At 39.4% G+C, this 22,199-nt stretch overlaps 1 protein-coding gene across 7 annotated transcripts in view; it reads left to right on the top strand.

Annotated features, from left to right (window-relative positions):
• LOC122968443 (spermatid perinuclear RNA binding protein) overlaps positions 1-22,199 on the top strand; it is an 84,582-nt gene that overhangs the window by 17,623 nt on the left and 44,760 nt on the right. For all 7 annotated transcript variants that reach the window (XM_044333668.1, XM_044333672.1, XM_044333671.1 and 4 more), the window contains one exon: positions 13,478-13,585. The gene's annotated coding sequence lies outside the window, so the exon portion shown is untranslated. The remainder of the gene's footprint in view (positions 1-13,477; positions 13,586-22,199) is intronic.

Genomic DNA, 22,199 nt, shown 5'->3' with positions numbered 1-22,199 from the left:
TCACTCCTATATTAATTTGTCTTCTAGATGTATGGCTCTGGCTAACACACATACAGTTAATGCAGAACATACAGTAGCCTGACAAATAGCCTGCAAAATGGTTAGTATGCTTACAGCATTCTTCATCAATAAAGATTTTAATTACTGCTTAGAATTGCTGATCAATGCACATTGTATGGTTTATGGGTTAGTCTTATAGCTGCTGTGTTGGCTGGGGCGACAGTAAAAACTCAGAAACACAGCAGACCATGAAATATTTGAAACATGGGCTTACATTTCATAGATTATAAAGAGAAACTATGAGAAAGCTTTACATTTTCTTCGAAATTTGGATTCGATATGAAATATCAAAAAGCGTCTTAAATAGTTGGTTTTGTCCGGTTATGTAAACAAATAATCCTTAATCCTCAGGTCTTTAACCCAGAGTGGCTGAGAACATCAGAGAGAAAGCAGCAGCTGAGCGGATACAGTGGGTAAGAAGAAAAGAAAAAAAAGTTTTAGGAAAAGTTTAAAGATAGTATTTATGCTCACATTTGGCTAAACTGTTTCCAGGTGCTCCATCGAGACACAGCAACAGAGCAGAGACTGAAAACGGTGGTGCATGGTTGCTTCCATTCTGTTTTATTCTAGCTATTCAGACATGCACACAAGCTGAGATAGCATGAATTTGACGGATGGAAATTTGGACAAAGTGTGAAGAAAAATGGAAGGGGTGCTAAACAATCAAAGAAAGTGTGAATAAAATAATACATAAAGAATAAGTATCCATTAACAACATCAAAAAGGAAAGAGGGGAGACCAAAGAAACAAGTATATGAAATAGAAAGTTGTGCATGAACTAAATATAACTTTTCACATAACCCTGTTCTCTGCATGTACTCTGGCTTCCTCCCACAGACCAAAAACATGTAGGTTAGGTTAATTGGTGACTCTAAATTGCCCGTAGGCGTGAATGTGAGTGTGAATGGTTGTCTGTCTCCATATTATATGTTAGCCCTGTGATTGACTGGCGACCTGTCGAGGGTATACCCTGCCTCTCGCCCAATGTCAGCTGAGATTGGCTCCAGCTCCCCTGCGACCCTTTAGAGGATGAGGGGTAAGGAAAATGGATGGATAAAAGAATGGATGGATGGATGGAACTTTTAAACAATATTGCTGCAAATTGGTTTGTGAATAACTCATATTGAGTATTTTTGGAGGCCCAGTAAATTGTCAGATAATGTCATAAGAGTACAATATTGCTGTACATTAACCAGCCTTTATTACACTGGTATTCAGGACTGATTTTGTGCTACTGGTAATAACACAGACAGTGTAATAGCTTGAGTTAATACATTCTTCTTATTCCTCCAGGATTATCAGTCAGTGTCACTGATTCTCTGTTGATGATAATGATGGTGTGTCACAACCCTCAATTACCGGTTAATTAAATAGTGTAATGTTATTAGATTAACTGCCAATGTATTATTACTTTTTCAGCCATTTAGTGGGTTGTGTGTTAAGAAATGTGTGTCTACATTGAGAAGAAAGAAAGATGACAAAGGAGAAAAGGAGACAGAGGGCAGGGTTAATTGCAAGAGAAGAGCTCGGGAGCAACGCGAGAGAGGCTAGCAAGCGTACTGTATGCGATTAAGTCGAGGCTGTGTTTATTAGCAGAGGAAGGAAAGGAGGAGGGTGTAAACAAAGGAGCCAGAGATGGAGGAAAAGGGGGAGATGAGAAGATGTAGGGGGGGCTGGGGAGGACAGACTAGTCGACAGATAGATGGAGGGATAGATAGATGCATGGAATGGATGTGCAGAGAGACGCCTCTCAGCTGTAACAATATAAGGTGAAGACAGAGCCTGACTTCTGCTTCACACTGATACCACAGAATGAATCAATGTGATACCTCTCTCTCTCTCTCTCTCTCTCTCTCTCTCTGTGGGAATTCTCTGACCCAGTTAGCTCCTCCACCAGGCAGCAGCAGAGTTATTTTTACATATTAACAGGAGACAATACTTTGTCCTCTGCCCGTCCTCCCCTCATCCGTATGCTTCCTTCCGCTCTTCCCCTCTTCCATCTTAGCTGTTCCTCATCCTTCCCTCTCTTGCTTCGTCCTCCTCTCCTGTAAAGATTAATCAGTTCCCTGCTTTGTTTGGTACGCGATACTGGCTTGATAGTTCGTTATTATCATTTTAAGTAAATAAATGGATGACAGTGTTTTTAAATATTATTTTAACATCTGCAAACAGTTTTCAGTATACACTTGGGACTGGAGTTTATTTGGTGTTGTCATACCTCAAGCCTAGGGTGAAGCTCTTAAACAGCATAGCTAGAGAAAGAGCAATTTGTCAGAATTTGCATTTCAAGCAAACACACATACATATATATCGCTGTTGGTTATTATCACTATAATACACCCTCAGAGAAAGTGATTAAATCTGGTTAAACAGTGCAGTGTGAAATTGCCCAAAAAGAGAGGAGAATAGCTTATAATAGAGGGCCTTATCTGTAGTTCTGTATCAGAATAGACATATTGAGATATTACCCATGGTGTATTACAAGAGAATACAGTGTATTGCTATATATTGCTGTATTGATTATTGTCACTTCTAATTCAGAGAGGGGAGATAAGATAGTTGTCACATAAACATATACTGTATGATTTACAAAAGTAAAATAAATTGACTACACATTTTCATTCATATCTTTGTTCTTTTCTTAAATGCCCCCATCCACTTTACTCTTCTCTTCTCTTCTCTTCTCTTCTCTTCTCTTCTCTTCTCTTCTCTTCTCTTCTCTTCTCTTCTCTTCTCTTCTCTTCTCTTCTCTTCTCTTCTCTTCTCTTCTCTTCTCTTCTCCAGAGATTTAAGGGACAGAGAGTGGTTGCAGGTGTAGACAGGTCATCTATTCGCCTCCTAATGATGATGGATGGCAGGACTGCATAGTGCAAGAACAGAGAGAAAAGTGGAGCGATGCAGGGAGATAAAGAAATAGCCGAATAAGAGAAGACCATGTTTATATTTGTCTGCTGGCAGGCAGATGGTGGGAGTTTAGTGATATGTTGATCCTCAAGTGTTTATATCATTCTTGTTATCTACTTGATAGCTCACACACACACACACACACTCTTGTGTTGTTCTTGCAAGGTGACATCTGGTGTAGTGCATGCACCTTGAGCATGCACGCGCACACACACACACACACACACACACACTCATAATTTCATTTCTGTCAGCCCTTACTTTTCTGTCCTGTTTACAGAAGTAGGAGAAGGTGAGGACAGACTTGGGGTTCTCCCTATCTCTCTCTCTCACACACACACACACTTACACACACACACACACACACACACACACACACACAACTGAGATATTTTGAGATGTTATTAGGAGTAAGGTTGCAGCTAATGATATTATGCAGCTATTATTTTTATAATAGATTGATAGTTTAGTCCAAGTTTTTTTTTTAAAAAAAAGAAGATAAAATGCCAATGCCACAATTTTCCAGAGCCCAAGGTAACATCCTAAAATAGCCTTTTCTGTGACTAAATCTACTAAATTTACAAGAGAAAAGCAATAAATCCTCATGTTTGAGAAGCTAGTACTTAAAAGTAACCTGAATACTTTTCTGCCAGCCAACCAGCCAAACAGAGTTTGTACCACAGAGCATTGAAAACTGTCTTCTTTACTTATTTGTTGGTCAGGTAGGTCCTAATTTAAATGGAAAAGATGGTCAGTTTTAGACAATTTTAGCTCTACTATGGTTAAATTAGGAATTTACCTCCTAATCACCATAGCTGTTTGAATAAAACCAATTCTAGCTAATACTGAAAAAAAGTGTTTTGATTGGGGATGCACAATGATATCGGCATGTTATTGGTATCGGCCGATCAGCTTTAAAATGAAATATCGGCATCAGCCCGAAATGAACATTTCTGCCGAGATTAACAGGCCGATTCATCGCCTTCTTCTCTGCCACCTGGCTGTGCTTCCGTCCGTGGACTTTTTCACCCTGATGGTCCCGGTGCTTCCTCCGCAGGCGCCACTTCACTCAGCTGCCAGACAGACCCGCTGCTTCTTTCTACTTTAACCTAAATAAATAACAAACTGGGGCTCGGTTGGATCCACACGGAGAGCTGGGGCTAGCTCAGCTCACCCTGACTGTCAGGGTGAAACAGTCTACGAAGGAACTGCTGTAGAGAGGAAACAGCTTGGCTGACAGGATGTATCACTCTGTATGTAAAAACTTCTTCTTCTTCTTCTTCTTTTTGGTTTATAACCAGCGTATTAGGTGCATTACCGCCACCCTCTGCTTCGGAGTGTGGACCAGAGATTAAATCCTACACATTAATCCCTTCTGTCTAATAAACTCAAAGAAAACTCTACTGCTAGACCCACTTGGCAGGTTCATTAAAGTTTTAATGCTGAGCTCCCGAACTCCAGTCTTCCTAAGTTTCTCCTTCATATATTGTCTTTCTTGAACATACTTAGTACAGTCTATGATTGCATGCATAATATTCTCCTCAGCCAGGTGGAAAAAAAATATGTGCATGTATTGGTATTGGCATCGGCAATCGCCCAAAATAAGTTGGAAAATATCAGCAAAAGATCCAATATTGTACATACGTTTTGGTATACTGTATGTAGAAATTGGAGCTCAGTCCATATGTTGCCCCTGTAATAGAAGCCAGGTTGATGCTCTTTTGCCATGGTGTTGGAAGTGAATGGGATGACACGCGTGGGGTCACAAGCAATTGCATCAAGCACCGCTAGAGTAATTTTCTCGCAGTCCCCCTTGTCTCAGCACAGCTCACCTCTCTGCTATCTCATGCCCTCCCATATCAGACATCCAATAGGAGTGTGAATGTAAGGTTGACTGATAGGAAGTGTTAGGACCCCATCTGCAGGGGTTACCACACAGTACATACACATGCACGCACACACACACACAGTGTCTGTGTGTGTGTGTGTGTCTGTACTTCCCAAAGTACAGACAAGGAGGCAGGCTGTAACTATGGCAACCTAGAGAGAAGGGAAATTATTTGGCTAGGCTTGGATTTGTTAAGAGCTACTGTATGAAGCCTAGGGCAAGACTTTGTCACTCTTCTCATTTAGTGTCTGTGCTCGAGTGTGTTGATACAAGTGTGGGTGAGAGGAACACGGAGTCAAGACTTCTCTTCCTTATTCCCCTTCCTTTCTGTCTCTCTTTTTCATGTCCTGTGCAAGCGCTCTGTCAGTTGTCAGGCTGATCTGATAGATTTGGGTGAGCAGAGCATTTACTCAATGCAGTACGGTCTATAAACCTGGAAAAAGACTGTGAATTGCATCCATTGGTCGCATACACTTAGATCCCTAATTGAATTAAATGAAACGCTTTGCAGGGGAGAAACAGAGCAGCCGTAGAGTAGCTGTGACATCAAATAGACCATATAATAGCCCAGTGTTTCACTGAAAGGCAGGCATATGTCCAAATTTTGCCTCTATAGAAGCCTTCATTAGACCTTGTGTCACTGTTGTAAAGACATCTCTGTGTCTTTTATTTATGTACAAGATAGGAATCTCTGTTTCTTAGACCTCTTTTTTATACTTTGGTTCAGTCAGACTTAATGGTAAATTGACTGCATTTATATAGCATCTTTCTAGTCTTCCGACCCCTCAAAGCTCTTTACACTACATACCACATTCACCTATTCACACTGAGACAGAGGCTGCCTCAGTGTGCTGCCAACCTGCTCATCAGGAGGAGTTTCTAATCATTCGCAAACACGCTCACACACCGATGGCAGAGCCTCCGGGAGCAATTTGAGGTTCAGTATCTTGCCCCAAGGACATTGTACAAATCTAGATTTAAATTGTTGAACAAGCTCAAATTAGCATTTTATAGCCAATCTAAACACACTTACTGCAGCTGCTTTACAGTTGGTCTAGATGATAAAGCTAGACCCATCAAAATTCTGCAGTGCTGTTGCATTTTTGTAATACTGTCTTAAATGATATCTATATGTTTTTTAATTCAGTGACTTAAAATTATGCATTGAGGCAATAATAAAGGATTTGTATATTGATAAGTGAATGATAATACATTATACTTGAGAGGAAAATCACTGGCAGTTTTGCCACATGAAAGACTTATGTAAGACTTTTCATTAGTGTCATTTCCACCGATACAAAACAACCTGTCAGATATTGTTATAACTTTGTATAAAAATTGTGCCTTTGTTGCACAGCCCTGCTTTACAATATAAAAGCCAAGAATGAGCTGTCATTGTAACATCATAACACAAAATGAAAATTTAGATTTAATAGAACCCATCAAAATATATTTGGGAGGTGTTTTCCATGTTCTTTCTGCAGTGTGTCAACTTTTATTTGCATGTCCATACAGGATGTCATAGTTATGCTTCCTGCACCACATTAGTGTCAAAGGCACTTTTCACCATCTATAGGGTCCTGTGTGTACATGTATGTGTGAATGTGTTCTGCTGCAGAATCAATTAGTGTTCAACATTTAAGCTCCCGTTCAGCTTGAATGTAGGCTAATTTAAGAGTGGTGATTCAAGGGACCCACACCTAGACACACAAGTGTGTGTGCGCAAACCAGCACCACTTGCTGTAGTTGTATGGATGACATAGAGGGGGTCTTAAGTGATGTTGGAAACAGAGGTGTCTTTGTCAGTTCACAACCAACGACTGGGTCTCACTATGCGTGTGTGTGTATTTTCCATGAATGCGTTTGTGTATGGGTATAGTTCAGAAGTTTGTGTGTTATGTTTAGTAAAGTGAAAAGTTGCCGCACCACGCTTAGTACAGATGCCATTATCTATTTCTTAACCTCCTTGGTGCAGAACAAAGGGGAGAGGAAGCCTTTGATCAAAATGTGGAAAGATGCAATGCTTAAAAAGCATTACATTGTCTGCCTTTCTAAATAGAAATCGTTACTTTTCTAATTGGGCTTGGGGCCTTTAGAGAAATTGGGGTTTTTTATTCCAAACCCAACATAAGAAGCTGACTGTGTCCTTTTGTTTCTGTGTGTGTGTGTGTGTGTGTGTGTGTGTGTGTGTGTGTACAGTGGTAGCTTTCATAGACATTCTCTACGATGCCTCCTGCAACAAACCTGCAGTATAGCTTAATCATTTTAAGCCTATTAACTGTGTAGCAGAATAAAATAAGTGGTTTATTCGCAAACTCAGAATATGTGATTCAGTTGAATTTGTCCCTGGAAAAAAAGGAACTATTTGATTTCTCTGAATACTTGCTCCTGGGAATAAATAAATACAGTCAGCAATAAATTGCTCTGCAATGCCTGTATCTGTACAAGCTTAAGTTGCCATTATTGTTGAGTGGAAGGAGGCATAGCAATGTTTCCTGATACACAAGAATGAAGGACAACAGGCTGGACCTGGGAACTCCCCGCCACCTCCCACTCGTTCTCCACTTCCTTTCTCACTTGTCTCCTGTGTTTCTCATTCCAACCTCACGCTCTACCTTTTTCACTGCGCATTAGGCTTGAATCAGCATCCTCATATCCTCCTGTTTCACTACTGTATTCTGCACCCTGTTGTGGCTCTGTAATATATGCAGATTTTATTGCTACATTTTCTGTATAAAATAGGCCTTTTTGTCTTCACATCACCTCTTCACCTACTCTTAATCCCGTATATCTCCTTCTTTTCCACATATCCTTCCTCACTCCACTCAGCTGCAACCCATGTCTCCCTTCACCCTCTAGTTATTTCCTAATTGGAATTCCAAAGCCAAGGCCGAGTCAGTAGAGATCTACGGGCTAACCTATCTCATACACTAAGGAAATGTAGAAACAAAGAACCAATTCCAGGGCCCCCTCCACTGGTGTTGTTATGTGTGTGCCATGCATGAATATGTGTGTAGTAAGAGTTGTGCATTTGTGGGTTTAGAAAGGGCTTTGTTCCTCTAAGGCAAGTGTTTGTGCTTCTACATCTGCGTATGTTTTATAAATGAGACTGTTTGACTCGTCTGGTTACGAGCACCTTGTGCTAGGAAATGTACAGGCTCTTGAACCCACACACACTTATGCACACCCACTGGCCTCAAAAGCCCCCAGAAGTGAATTAGTTCAGAAAATTATCGTATATGTGTATATGTCTTACAACGCATATAAATTGAATGGGTGTATGCAAGAGCATCACTGTGATGAAAGTGATTTATAATGGAGATTATCTGGATTAGGATTACATGTAATTTTTTAAAATTAAGAATGAGGTTAGGGATACTCTGTCACATCATAATTACTATTAAAGTGTATGAATATTAAAAAGGGATTGTCACTTTAATTTTATTTCACAAATTGAATAGCGAAACAAATTTAGAATTAAATGGAATAGTTCATCATTCAATCATTTTTTTATGAAAGCTCTCTGGTGTTTCACAGTGGGATCAACTAATGCGCTTCTCATAACATGTCAGTCTCATTTGGGATAAAAGCTAAAGAAAATCTCAATGACTACACTTCCATTTAGGCTTTTTAATTCCAAACCAAATGTTAACACCAGACCTAAAGTATGATAATAGTTTTGAGTTTGCTGAATCATTTTAATCTGGTACAACTGCACTGAAATGTAATTTGTTGTAAAGTCACTACCATGTAACCCTGTATGAAATAATAAAATATAAGAAGATAAAAAATTAGATAACGACACACAGTGTTAAGAGTAGCAGGGGAAACATTTTTAAGAAAGTGATGGCAGTAACACGGCAGCACTTGTAGTGGTTTGTGAAAATGGCAAATCTGTGGACCATCCAAGGAATTTAAGAAAAAATAGGGGAAACATAGTCATTAGAATGGCATCAGAATGTTTTAGATACTTGGACATAAATTGGGCTTTGGATGTAAAATGGAACATAAATGTATTTATTTTGTGTCTCACATTGTAGAGCTGACAGAGGCATTGATGTTATGAGCTTGTTAACAATGTAAAAAATCAGTTGGTCTTTCTTAAGGCTCCCTCGACTCAAAAGTCACTTTTCTGCTTATTATTATGTTACTCATCACATTACTATACTACTTTGCCCCCCCCTCCTCCCCCCCTTCTGAAAAAGTGAAGTACAATGTGTTTAGCCATAATTATAATATCTAATTATAATGATAATTAACCTCACAAGAGGAGTCAACAATCAGCCAAATAGCATAACTGCAAACATTGCAGCCTCTCAAACCTGATGGGATACAGTATATGTACATATATATACATATATATATATATATATATATATATATATATATATAAAAATAAAGTAACAGTCTTTCTTGACTTTTTAAGTCACTTTTTTAACTCAAGTTTTTCTGCATATTCCAACATAAAAGCAGCAAGGAGTATTTAATGGTTTTACAAAACATAAAATGTTGCATTACACCACATTAAGGCTGATATGGTGTCCAGCTTCTTGTTTTGTTATCTCTGCCCTGTCATATTAAGCCAGGTCCTAATATTCAGAAGTGAAACAATGATTATATCTCATTAGCAGATGTTTCTCAAACCTCTTATCAGACAGTCTGTTCCTTCTAGGGGTGACCACTAAACCCTCTTAACTAAAAAGCCACTCCACAGGTACGCTAGATGGGGTCGGAGTATTGTACGTGATGTAGATGTTTTTGACATTTGAGAACTGGTTCAGAGTCTCAACTGCATAACCCCCTGACCTCAAATAGTCCGTTACTCCTTTTTCTGCCAAGAAGCTGTCCTCAGGCTCTGTCTCAAATGCAAAAAAAGTCCATTTCATCATGGCTGGCTGTCGTCGTGGACACAGAGGCAGGGTCCTCTGCGGGAGCAGTTGTGCGACACGCCTCCATTAGAAGCTCCCTCACAACCCAGTTTCTGTTGTTTAGCCAGAGTGCATTCATCACTGGCAATAGAAGCCTACCTGTCAACGCTGGTGTTATTTTTCGACAAGTTTCACATTGCTGTGCTGCCGTATCAGATGGTTCAATAAATTAGATGTTACATGTTGTATTTTTCACGGTTGAAAGCATTTTGCTGCTCGCTTCGTTTAGCTGACCTGCCCTGACCTGCTGCACTTTCATGTCATCATCGTAATATAGCTAGGACAAAAAAAAAACAAAGTTTTGGCAACGCAGTAACACAGTGCTTTTTGGATTAGTAACTGTAATATAATTACTGTTTTGGAAATTGTTCACCAAAAACACGGGCGTTGTGAAGGCACCTGCCATCATGAAAACCCAGACTTAAAACTCTGAAAATTTAAGGGCTGCACTGTCCTCAAAAGCACTGGGTGAGAATGTTGCTGTTAATGTGTGTGGAAATGAATAGCTTAATGGTGGGGGGTGACTCAGAGCTGGAGACTGCTTAGCTTCATTCAAGGGGATAGATAGAAAGTGCTCTGCCCTGTTTTCATCATAAAGCAGGGGGGGTCTCATGTGCCATATGGACCAGAAAGCTCAACCCTGACTGTGGTAGGTGTACAGATGGAGAGACAAGAAAGCAGACAGACTGGTGAATTTGTATGTAGCAATGTGTTTTTGTGCAGATATCCATGATGGCATGGTACAGATGTGTGTTTTTGGTTATGTGTCGCTCAGCTTCTCTGATTGAAAAATGACAATTACTGGCACTGGCAGTCTGTGACTAACAAGCTCAATTTCTTACAGGTCATGTTTTATGCACCGAGTCAGGTTTTGATACCACCTACTGTAGCATAAAATGATGTCTTTGTTTATGCTTTATTGCACCATTGCTTCTCAGTTTGACTCTTAGCTTCTGATTTCTCAGTATCAGTAATGGTTTACAAATAAGATGTGAAGGATTGGCAAATTAAATAATGCTGTCCACTGGAGGTTTATTTTTCTTTCATTTGAGCACACTATTAAGAGCATGCGTCAGTCACTGGAGACTATCATCTAACAGTTTAAGTGCTCTGCTACAGCGAGAAAAAAACACAAATCTGTGACTTGATGTTTTCTCCATCTTAAACAGATACACCACGCCTGTTACAAGTGTGAAAAATTGTTTACAAGCCTATCTACATGTCATACTTTACCTCTCCCTAACATCTGCCAGATTTTCTGTGAATAATCACCAGATAAATAGATTATCTTTACTTAATATGCATGTCTCTAAATTCAATTCCCTATTGAATATGCCACACAGGTTGCAGTATATGCAGTATGAAACTGTAATTAACAAATTGCTGACTAAGGTTCTAATGGTGCCTCCACCATGTTTTACACTGCTCGTACCACAGGAAGACTGTGTAAGATTGTGCGCTCTGCAGGAACATTTTGTGACTTATTGTGCATGTGTGCACCAACCGCAGTGTGCTTGTAGGTGTGATGTTTCTATTTGTGTGAGTATCTGTGTGTCAGAGTCGCGAATAGATTTACTTCGATGATATGACTGGGAACCAGTTTGTCTTGCAGGACCATGACATAACACCCATTACCCCAACCAACACCCATCTCAGTTATGCTCCCTTACCCAAGGTGTGACCTCTTCTCCAAACAACACACAGCAAATTCTGTACATTTGTTCTGCTTTGATTTCTCTTGACTGTGTGACTGTGTCTCTTATTTGTGGGAAGGTGCACCGCCATCTTTTTGTTGTATCTGGTTTTTCTGGATTATCACTGTCAAACCTCTCTGTTGCAGAGAGTCTCAGAGGAATGTATTTTATGCATTGTAATACACTGTACAGTATTTGTTCTGTTAGGATTATTGCTGTTTCACTGAGCGTCATCTCTTAACTTCACTTATAAATATCAAGCAAAGCAGATGATGTGATATTTCCCAGTAGTCAAGTAATCAGGATTGTTCGTATTGATTTACAGTAGTAAGAATTACATCCAGCAAGGTTATCTAATAACTCCAGCTGGTTCATCACTTGATGGTGTCTCAAGGTGTTCAAGCCAATAGATGAAAGAAGACAGTGGCTTAGCTAAAAGCCACAACCTAACCACACCAATGTTAAAGAGAGACATTGTGTGTTACAAGGCAGCCAAGTAGGTCTTAAGGTTTTTAATACCAGATTCCCAATTTTGCCCCATTATTCCACAATCTGTTACTACAGTAGAGTACAGCTGCAAGTCTTACCATCTCCCATTAACACAATTCGTTATTTAATTCTAAAATAATAGTTTGTGATATGATGAACTTATAATGACTAAAATGATGTGAATGATTGAAATCAGGAGATCACAAGAACTGTGCTGCTACTGCTCATAGTTTCCTCTGCCATCTAAAAATGTGAGTGTAAAAACAACACTGAACACAAGCCAGAGAGCAAACATGTTATCATGCTGTTAATACAAACTCAACACTCACTGTAGCATTGTTTTACAGTACAGTCACGGCAAAGAGAATTGTGTATGGGTGAAGAAGCAGCAGGGAGGTTTTGGCGACTACTGTATGACAAAAATAGTAGTATTTAATTAAGATTAGATGTGGTTAAACCTACATTTGAATATTTAAACCACTTTTCTGTTACAGTTTAAAAATGGGAGTCAGGAGGTGTGTATTGCAGTGTGTACGTGCATCAAATTTCCATCACAATTAATTCAATTAAGCAACTTTTTTTTTCCTGTGCCATGTCGGGAATAAAAGAGAAAGATTGGTCAGTGCATTACATAAGCTTTGGAAAGTGGGGAGAATTCAGCAGACAAGCTAATAGGCAGCTTCCCATAGTTCTCAAAGTCAAACATGTCTTAGAGGAATAAAGGACAGAACTTTTATTGAAATGATGTGGTGCAGTGAAATATGGTTCAATCTATTCTCTGTGATCTGTTTGCATGCAAAGCAAGTGTGGAAACAGAGTTGCTGTTGGATGCAGCTATTTATGTAGCGACACATATGCAAATGGAAAAAAGGGAAGGGCAGGGTCCCAATTTTCTGGTCATTGAGTGTTTGTACGATTCTTTGTTTTCCAAAGGTAGTCTTCATGCCCTCAGTGTCTTTCCTTTATTTATGTCTTTTTAAAATTCTTCTCTTCTATCCATGCTTTCTTTCCTATATTTTTTTCTTTTTCCCAGGCCTAGTTTCTTATTCCCTATCCCCTCCTCACTAGTTCTCCACTGACCATTCTGGTGATGTTTACAGGAAGGAGGAGAAAGTGATATAACAGTGAGGGTCTGCTGTGTCCATAACGCAGTCATTCAAACTCCAATGCAAAACAATTACTCTTATCGCACAGAGATTAAAGATGCACTTGCCAGAGTGCCTAATGGAGGTTTTAGTCCTCCAGCTTCTCATCTTTAACTTCTCTCTCTACTGCCCTGAAAACAGTTATTATGCATATCTTATATCAGTGGGACGTGTATGTGCATATTTACTTGTGTATTTTGTGCAGAAGGAAATGCATAAGTATTTAAATAGAAAAGAATATACTGTCTTTGCACCTTGTTTTTTTCTATCCGTTAGATGTCAGCTGGTCAGTGTGTGACTTAAGCTCGACATGATCCTTAAGTGCTTTCGTATTGATGTTGACCGACCTTTGAACTTGTGTCTTCTCAGGTACTGAACCCTGCCTGCTCTGACACTGCAGTGAGTCCAGACAGACAGACTGGCTGAAAGATACTGAAAAAGAAGTGGGCAGATAAACAGATAGGAGGATAGAGGGAGGTGAGTGAAATGAATAATGGAATCCATCTTTATCTCTATCTGTATATCTCTGTATAGTGTATCTTGTGCTCTGTCTCGCTCTGTATGTGAAGGGCTGTTGCTTGGTGGTTCATTGTTTACAGAGCAACCCAATCAGCCAGAAAACAAGAGACACCCTGTAGCGCAGAGGTTGGTTCAAACCCCTGCTGAGCCCAAGACTCGGTAGCTGTGTTTCCATCAACGTATTTCTATGCATATTTTGAAACATCGCATTAAAGAAGGATGATGGAAACAGAAAAATTCGAAAAAACTTCCTCAATTTCACAAAAAAAAGTTTTTATGCTCGCTTGAGGTGGTTTTTGCCTTTTTCGAAAGGGTTAATGCGCTAAATGGGGGATTGAAACACCTTTGTTGAATAAATTCTGACGTAGCGAACATTTAAATCATGAGCGATCAGTTTCCCCTGTCCTAGATATTCCCATAATGTGTGAAAACATGGCTGGTAGTAGCAACTAAGCAACTAATACTAGCTGACAAGAAAGAAAATAACTTTCTCATTTTTCTCTCGTAGATGGCCAAGGCAAGTCTGCAACTTCTACTTCTTCCACTCTGTTTATTACAGCCAGGTGTAATGTAGCCTATACCGCTAACTTCTGACAAAGCAATGCTTTGTGTAGCCTAGTTTATTCGCTCCAAACCAGTTGATGGAAACGCTGGCTGGCCAAGGCAAGGGTTTTATCTCTTGGCTGTTAGGAATTCTACTATACTTAGTGCTAAATTTTCCCAAAAAAGCCATCAAAGCAGGGATAATGTTTTATGCCCAGCAACTTGGAGAGTGACAGATGTCGTGAGCCATTTTCACTATGTGATATTCTTTACCCATATATGCACGTATCTCTGCCTTGTCTGTGTGTCTGAATAAACAAGAGCTCCACTTTCATCTCATGGTCTGGTCCTCAGTATTAAAGCTGTACTCTGGGGATGCTTCACATTTCGTTGATCACAGCTGGTCAGGGGCTGTGGTCCTAGTGGTGGCTGAGTTCACTCACCGGGAGTCACCGCTTTGGTAAACTGCCTACTTATGCATGCAAAGTAGCTTTTATGCAATTCACCCGGTGGCCTTCCTCACTATCATCTCGGTGGGAATGTTTTGGGGTCTGCGTGTGTGTGTTTATGTGTAAATAATTGATTGCTGTTGAGGTTTTAGTGGATCGCTGGTGAGACTGAACCAGGCAGAAAAAGCTGCTACACTGCTCTGCTCCACAGTGAGCATTCGATAACTATACCATGTCTACTGCTGCTCAGTGCATCCTTCTATGTTGTCTCGGTTGATTGTTGGTGTTAATTCAGTCAATTTAGTTTGTATTAATGCTGCTGAAAGAATTAATATTTTAATTGGTGAGTTAAATCCACATCTAACATGTTATAGACTAATTGATTAAATGTATCAACACAATAATTAATAATGACAACCATCTGTTGTGTGCTATTTACAGTGACAGGTTCAGGGAAATAGCTGAAACAATGTTTTACTGTAACTCATACTGCATACATTATGTTTTTCCAACAAGAAATATTTTCTCTGTCGTATAGAACCACATAGTTTCACATTCACAGAAGCCGACTTTTGCACACTTTTAAACAAACACACACATTAGCTGTAAAGATGATTCAATTTGTTCCCATGCTTGTACAGTAACACTTTTTTTTTTTTTTTTTACACTTTTTTCATCTGCTGCCTCCTCCACTCTCATTTCAGTCTGCTTCCTCCACTTATTTCTTTATCTAACTTGGCCTTCTATCACTTAATGTCTTCATATCTTTCTGCTTTATTCTTGCTTCTTCTTCCTCCGTGTCATTTCTTCTTTCTTTCTTGCCCCTTAGCCGCAGTGTCCTTGAGAAAGCAGTGACTTTGCCGGTGAGCTCAGCAGAGCGCATCACTCTCTCTCTCTCTCTCTCTCTCTATTGCTCACACACTCTCTCACTGACACTCACTCAACCCCCTGCGCACACACAGACACACACACAAACACACACACACACACATTTGGTAGGTCCATGGCAACACTGTCAAGCAGAACCAGTCCCTACAAGTCTCTTTCCTTTAGTCTCTATAAATAATTCATCACCAGTAACATTGGCTGTACTTTATGCAAATATTGACAAACCGAGAGTCAAACAGAGAAAAATTTAGAGTCGTTTCCGGTGTTGAGCACATACAATTTTCAGAGACATATTGTAAATCCTCAGCAAACTGCTGATACAAACAAAATAACTCAAATTCACAGCATAATAATACAGTCCCCAGCTCAATTGTTAAAGAATAAGTGAAAGGGGATTACGTAATTATTAGTTACATGTTTTTCTTTATTGATGCTTACGGCTGCTTGGCATTCAGATCCCATAATGACATACTGTTTAATTTAGGGTTTCAGTTAAATTCACTTAAATGCTCTCGATTAAATTAAGAGACATTGAGAAAACAGGAGTTTATGCACAAATTCAATTACTTCTTCTCAAGGGTTGTTACCAAATTCTGACAAATTGCCCTCAGGTGATACTGTAGTTAGCCTGCCAACATGGAAACATGATCCCTTTGTTCCTCATTAAAGGTGCCCTCCACCAATCTTGGATCATGACAGCCTATTGTCGCAGTTTTCCGTAGCTTTTGAAATATAGATGGAGTCTGATTGTCTGGTTGTAAGATGAGATGTTATAGTCTCTTGATGTTGTTTGTTCTCATAGGTCTCTGTTTTCCATTGGAGTTCAGAGAGTGCATATAGGGTCACTGCTTTTTTTCTACCGCCTTGCATGTTTTCTGTCGGAGATCGAGTGTCTTGTGGTTTGCTACCGTGCCATATATGGCAGATGTGTTCTTGTAATTGCATCCTGGATGTTTAGCCTAGATGACAATCAGGATGAGATGATATAGTATGTTTATATATTTATGCAATGCAATACTCGACCTTTAATCTTTTTATTTTACTATCATTGCATCTACATCCATTTATCCACATTAACACACTTCTGCTCTTCATGACAGTATCATAGTGCTGCCATGTTATCTCTCTCACTCACTCACTCATTCACTCACACACACACACACACACACTCTCCGTTCCTTATGTTTGTCCTACATTCAGCTGAAAATGCTTCCGTAGCCATGGCGACCAATCCCATGGGGAAAAGTTGAGGCTGATTTCTGACTGTCTTTTCCCTCCTTTGTTTCAGGCCTTGTTGCAATTTAATGCTTCCCTCTCACACCAGCACAAACACACACATACTGTACACACACATACAATAGTATGTCAAAATCTAAAAGCAGAGGAGATGCAGTTTGTGTGCCACAACGTTGTTTTGGTTCCTTTGTCAAAGGAATGACCCAATTGCTGAGAAAGACCAAACCTACAGACAGAGTTGGGGGAGATTTTTCTCTTTCTTTTTCCTTCTTCTGTACAGTTCTGTTTCTTTCTTTCTTATTTTATGTGGTTTATTGTTTGCTCACTTTCTAGCTTGTTAGTAACCATGACTGTGGCAATTGGACATTAAACAATTAAAACACAAAAGAGGCTGATGGAGACAGACTATTGAAAAAGAAGAGATGTAGTGAGGAGGTAGAGTAATTTTAGAGGGAGTTGGAAATTGAAAATAGAGCCTTATACTAATAGACACAATGACTTATCAGATCAGAAGTTTTTCTGGTGATTAGGCCTTCCTAATTTGTATGATGGAAAACAGGAAAATAAGTCTAAAATAACTGTAAGTCCCCTTTAATCTTTTCCTCCCTCATTCTCCCTCCTCTTCAGCCTTTCACATCCTTCCTTATGGCTCTATTATTCTTCTCTAGCTCAGTCACATACTGTCCTTCAACCCTTTTCACAATCTCATTCCTTGTCATCCTACTTTCTCTCTTATCTCTCATCCTCCACGCTCTCACACACACCTATCATATTGCACTTCTGTCCCCCTCCTCCTCACACACTGCAAATTATTCTGTTCATTTCTACCGTCTCCCTCTTATTCCCTTGTTTCTAACCTCCCTTCCGCTTTTCCTCCCTCTCTCCCACTCTTCCACACAAGAAAAAAAAAAATCAATCCCGCCCTCTCTCTCTCTCTCTCTCTCTCTCCTCCAGTTCCCTCCTTTCTCCCGCTCGGTCCCTCCGTCTTCTCCCTAGAGTCGCAAAGACAGACAGGAAGGAAGTGTGTAATGAAACGGCCATATCGAGCACACTGCCCAAATTGACCTGGAATGAATGGAGTCACTGATCAGCTCCTGCAGATGAAGAAGTAGTGGGTTGGGAGAGAAACTGAGCTGACTGATGTAGCACACATTTTATGAATGCTACTATCAAACAGAATGAATACACAAAGATGTTTATTTTGTCTATCTGTGGATTACAGTGTAGTAATCCATTACCTGTGAGCTTTATTTGAAACAATCTAGGTACAGTACAGGAAACGTTTTCCGCTATATTTTGCCTGAAATCAATAGTTGGCAAACTCCATGAATTTGGTCATTTCAGCTGAAGGGGGAAGCAATCTGCATTCAAGAGATTTTCTCTGCTGTTTGAACAGAGAACAGGCAAGGCTACAGCTAAAGAGAGTGATTATTAGAAAAACACTGACAAACAGGAAGAGGCAGAATGATGGGACCCTCTCTCCCAAGTTACTGAAGCTGTTCAATGTTTATGAATGCCCACAGTGTAAGATTATAACATTGAGTCCATCAAGTAAAATTAATTTCTTAAAAATACTCTATCCTTTACTGTAATTTGGATTTGTAATACATCACGCTAATCTGCTCATCTGCCATCAGCAGCTACACCACTACTTTTATTAATGAAAATGGCTCGAGAGATAGAGAGAGAATGACCAACGTCACCGGGATACCAAACAGTACTATATGTGTGTGTGCGCTTGCTAGCCTGCTTTTGTGTGTTGTGGAGTAAAAACCCATTAGGGAATTAGTCCACATCTGGACAACCCTAGCTTTCCTCATGCTCTCACAACTCTTACAACATACTGTATATGTTGCACAGACACCAACTTCTGACCTCAATTTTCTCCAAATAAGTTTACAGTCCTGTTTTGACCTTTCATGACCCTTTTTTGGACATCGACCATACCCCCGGCTTTGAAACCAAGTGAAGTTTTAAACATGGACAAAAAGCTGCAGTTGAATGTGTAATAAAATGTCTGGACAACTATAGGATTATAAAACATTGATTCTTATTTCCAGGTGTTGTGAGGAGATAATATCACCTCGCTAATAACCAAGCAAGGAGAGCTTGCTGCTCAGTATCAGCTTTGCAGCATATCAAGATTGTTTTTTTCTAATCCCCTAACGGAAAACATATACATACTTACCATAAATACACCTGTATCAACATTTAGATTAAAGGGGGAAGTATTCTGGACATAAAGCCCATCTTCAAAGACATGTTTATCCACCCTCTCCTCTACTTTTTATGATCAACATAGATCTATTTAGAAGAAGGCTCTGTGCCGAAACGCATGATGTGAGCCAAATAAACAAGTGAAATGTTAATATTTTGTCCTCCTTGACTAGAAAATTGAGATGTGCTACCCTTTTTTTTTTTACATTTATAGATCTATTTATCTTTGCAGCAATTTCATCTCTGCAGCTCCTAGAATTTTAAGTGATGTAAGAAACACATGCTCATGCTTTCATATAACCTTGCTTTGCTGTGTGTTCGTAACACTCAGTGTTCTCTATTTATCTATCTGTGTGTTTGTATATTATTCATTTATTTCATTTAAATTAATAGTTTCAATAGGATGCAGCAATATACCACACTCTTCTTTTACTTTAATTTTGACAGCTGGCATTTATGTGAATATGTGTATATAAGCAACTACACATGCACAAACCTGCTTGGACACACACACACACAACGAGGTGGGAGTGTGACAGCTTTGTGTGTTGGCAAACATGAGCTTAGCAGTGAAGAGCCTTTCAAGCAGGATTAAGCTGCTAAGTGTCAATGGAACAGACAAGTAGGCCAAAGACCACTAGGATATCACTAAACTGCAACAATCAGTGTCAGTGTGTCTGTGCGTATGTAGTATGTAAAATAGATACAAGGAAGTGTGCGGTAGGTGATTTGTGGAAAGACAGAGGAGGAAATCAGCAGGAGTGTGCATGCACACACACACGCGCGCACACAAACACACACACACACACCCTGTATGCACATTCACAAGTCTTCTCACAGACCACGGACTGTGGAGCCTCGGCAGAGCCCTGGCAGGACCATCTGTTCCTGCTGAAATCAGCACAGCAGGAGCCTACCAGTGCACACACACACATACACACACACACACACACACACCCACAAGCACACACAGTTGCAGCATGCTTCAGTTCTGGCATAGTGATAGTCTATTTATTCCCCCACACTGACGCAGGACAGTACTCAACTGTGTGTGTGTGTGTGTGTGTGTGTGTGTGTGTGTGTGTGTGTGTGTGTGTGTGTGTGTGCGCCTGTTTGCCTGTGTGTATAGCAGTTAAAAAGTAAGGTAGCCTATGGAGATGTAACCTACCTGAGAAGACTAATGCTAATAATGCAAATTATAACTGGGATTCATATAGATAGATAGATAGATAGATAGATAGATAGATAGATAGATGCACATGCACTCAGTCACAAATACATTCATCTATCCTTGTTAGTCTGTGACCCCAAGTCTCTCCAACCTGACCCACCGTCAGCAGGAACTGCGCACACATACAGCTTTCTCCATTTTAATAATCGACCGAGGGGAGTTACACTCTCCTGTCAATGTTATCTATTTCTCTCGCAGAAGCAACATCAGCGTTTTCTCTGCTTTCTGCCATCTCATCAATACTCTGTTCTCTGACCTCCCCCTGGCCTGCACCTGGACCCAGTCAAGACAGAACTACAGTGTGCTAGTTAAAAACATATACAGGTTACCAGAGTATCATTCCTCAAAGCTAGGAGTGAATATAGAGAAAAATGATCAGGGTTAACAAAACTTGACCCAATCTTGTCATGCTGATAATATAAATTAGAATACCAATTGTAATCAATAAACCAATGCAGGGTAATTTATCTTCAATTTTCTAATCTTGTTTCCAAGACATCAGGCTGCATACTATACAGTGAATATATAAGCGGTGTGTTTGGTAGTTTTCCTTATTGTGGGCGTTACTGACTCACTCCTTGATTGCAGGATCTGAAAAGAAGAAAAGACGTAATTAAAGGTAATTTCCATTGACTGTGGAACCCTGTTATTGCAGCATGAGTGGACCTGTAGTGTTTAGTCATCACACCATTTGTGGTATCTTTTATAAAGAAAACATTAATGTAGAAAAAACTCTTTCACATTATCCTATTTATATCATGGCAATGTGGATGATAAACTGAGGACTGACAGAGCAGAGCAGGAAAAAAAAAGCACAAATCTAATTTGGTTACCAGAATGGTTTTCAATGGTAAGATAGCAGTTATTGGAGAAGTGTCTGTGTGATTACTAAAATACTTCTTTTTAAATTCCTAAAGGGCTTATGACAGAATCTTCTCACAAAAGAAATGATAAACTAATGGGGATGACAGACAAAATTGAATGTGATAGACAAAATCAAATGTGATACACGAAAAGTGCAGAGAGCCTGAACAAGGAATTAATAAAACACCAGTAAAATATGAGAGTAAGTAGTTAGTAAGAGAGCTAAGATAAATTAGAACAGATCAGGTGCATAAGTTGATTTCAGTGGGGAAAAGAGCGTGTGGGAGAAATAATTGCTTTTGTGCGTGTGTGTTCACTGGAGTCAGTGTGTCCATTGTGATACTGAGGTGTCTTTTTGTTCACTTATTCATTAGAAAGATGTATCTATCTATATTTGACATTTTTCTTCAGAGTCTTGTTTGTTATGTGGCCCTAAAACATGTCTCGTTCCCCATTTGTCTCTGAAGATATCAATAAATGAAACATATATCAATGAATGTTTAAAAAGTCTAGTATTGAATATTATACCAACTATAATGTAACATAACATATTAACATTATCGTTGGTATAATATTTCCATACACGAGAATATTTATGGAAATATTTTGTGCATATCATTCTAAGTAAAACTTACAAACAACAGTGGATATTGATATAAAATGATATATTGATATCTTATTAAACTTTCACTTCAAGAAAAAGAAAAATGACAAAAAAAATGACGGCAGAATATATTAAAAGTCAACAATACTGCAACTAGAAGAACAATAGTCCTCACATAAAGATTTCATTCCGAGTCCAGTAGTATTTTTGGTTTTCTATCCTACTAAAGTCTAAATTGCATTCACCTTGACTCCCAGGTGTAAAACAGTGCCTGATTAAATGGCTGGAATGAAAACCAGCAGGACCCCTTGTTCCGAGGACCGGAATGGAGAGCTGCAGTTTTAAATTAATCTGTAAGGTTTTAACGGGCCAATTCCTCACAGTCTTTTCAGGTTGTAATTTGCAATTGTCCTGCCTGTTGTCACACCTGTTAATTATTCTCCATGCCAAGCACTCAATATTAGCAGTGTTGTAGAGGAATAGAAAACAAAATATAAAAAAATACACAAATCTGTCAGGGAGGAACAAATTTGCGAAAAA

This window comes from Thunnus albacares, chromosome 18, assembly GCF_914725855.1.
Source record: "Thunnus albacares chromosome 18, fThuAlb1.1, whole genome shotgun sequence".
NCBI classification, from domain to species: domain Eukaryota; kingdom Metazoa; phylum Chordata; class Actinopteri; order Scombriformes; family Scombridae; genus Thunnus; species Thunnus albacares.
The sequence above is the reverse complement of the archived record's forward strand: the minus strand, read 5'-3'. Positions and strand labels throughout refer to the sequence as shown.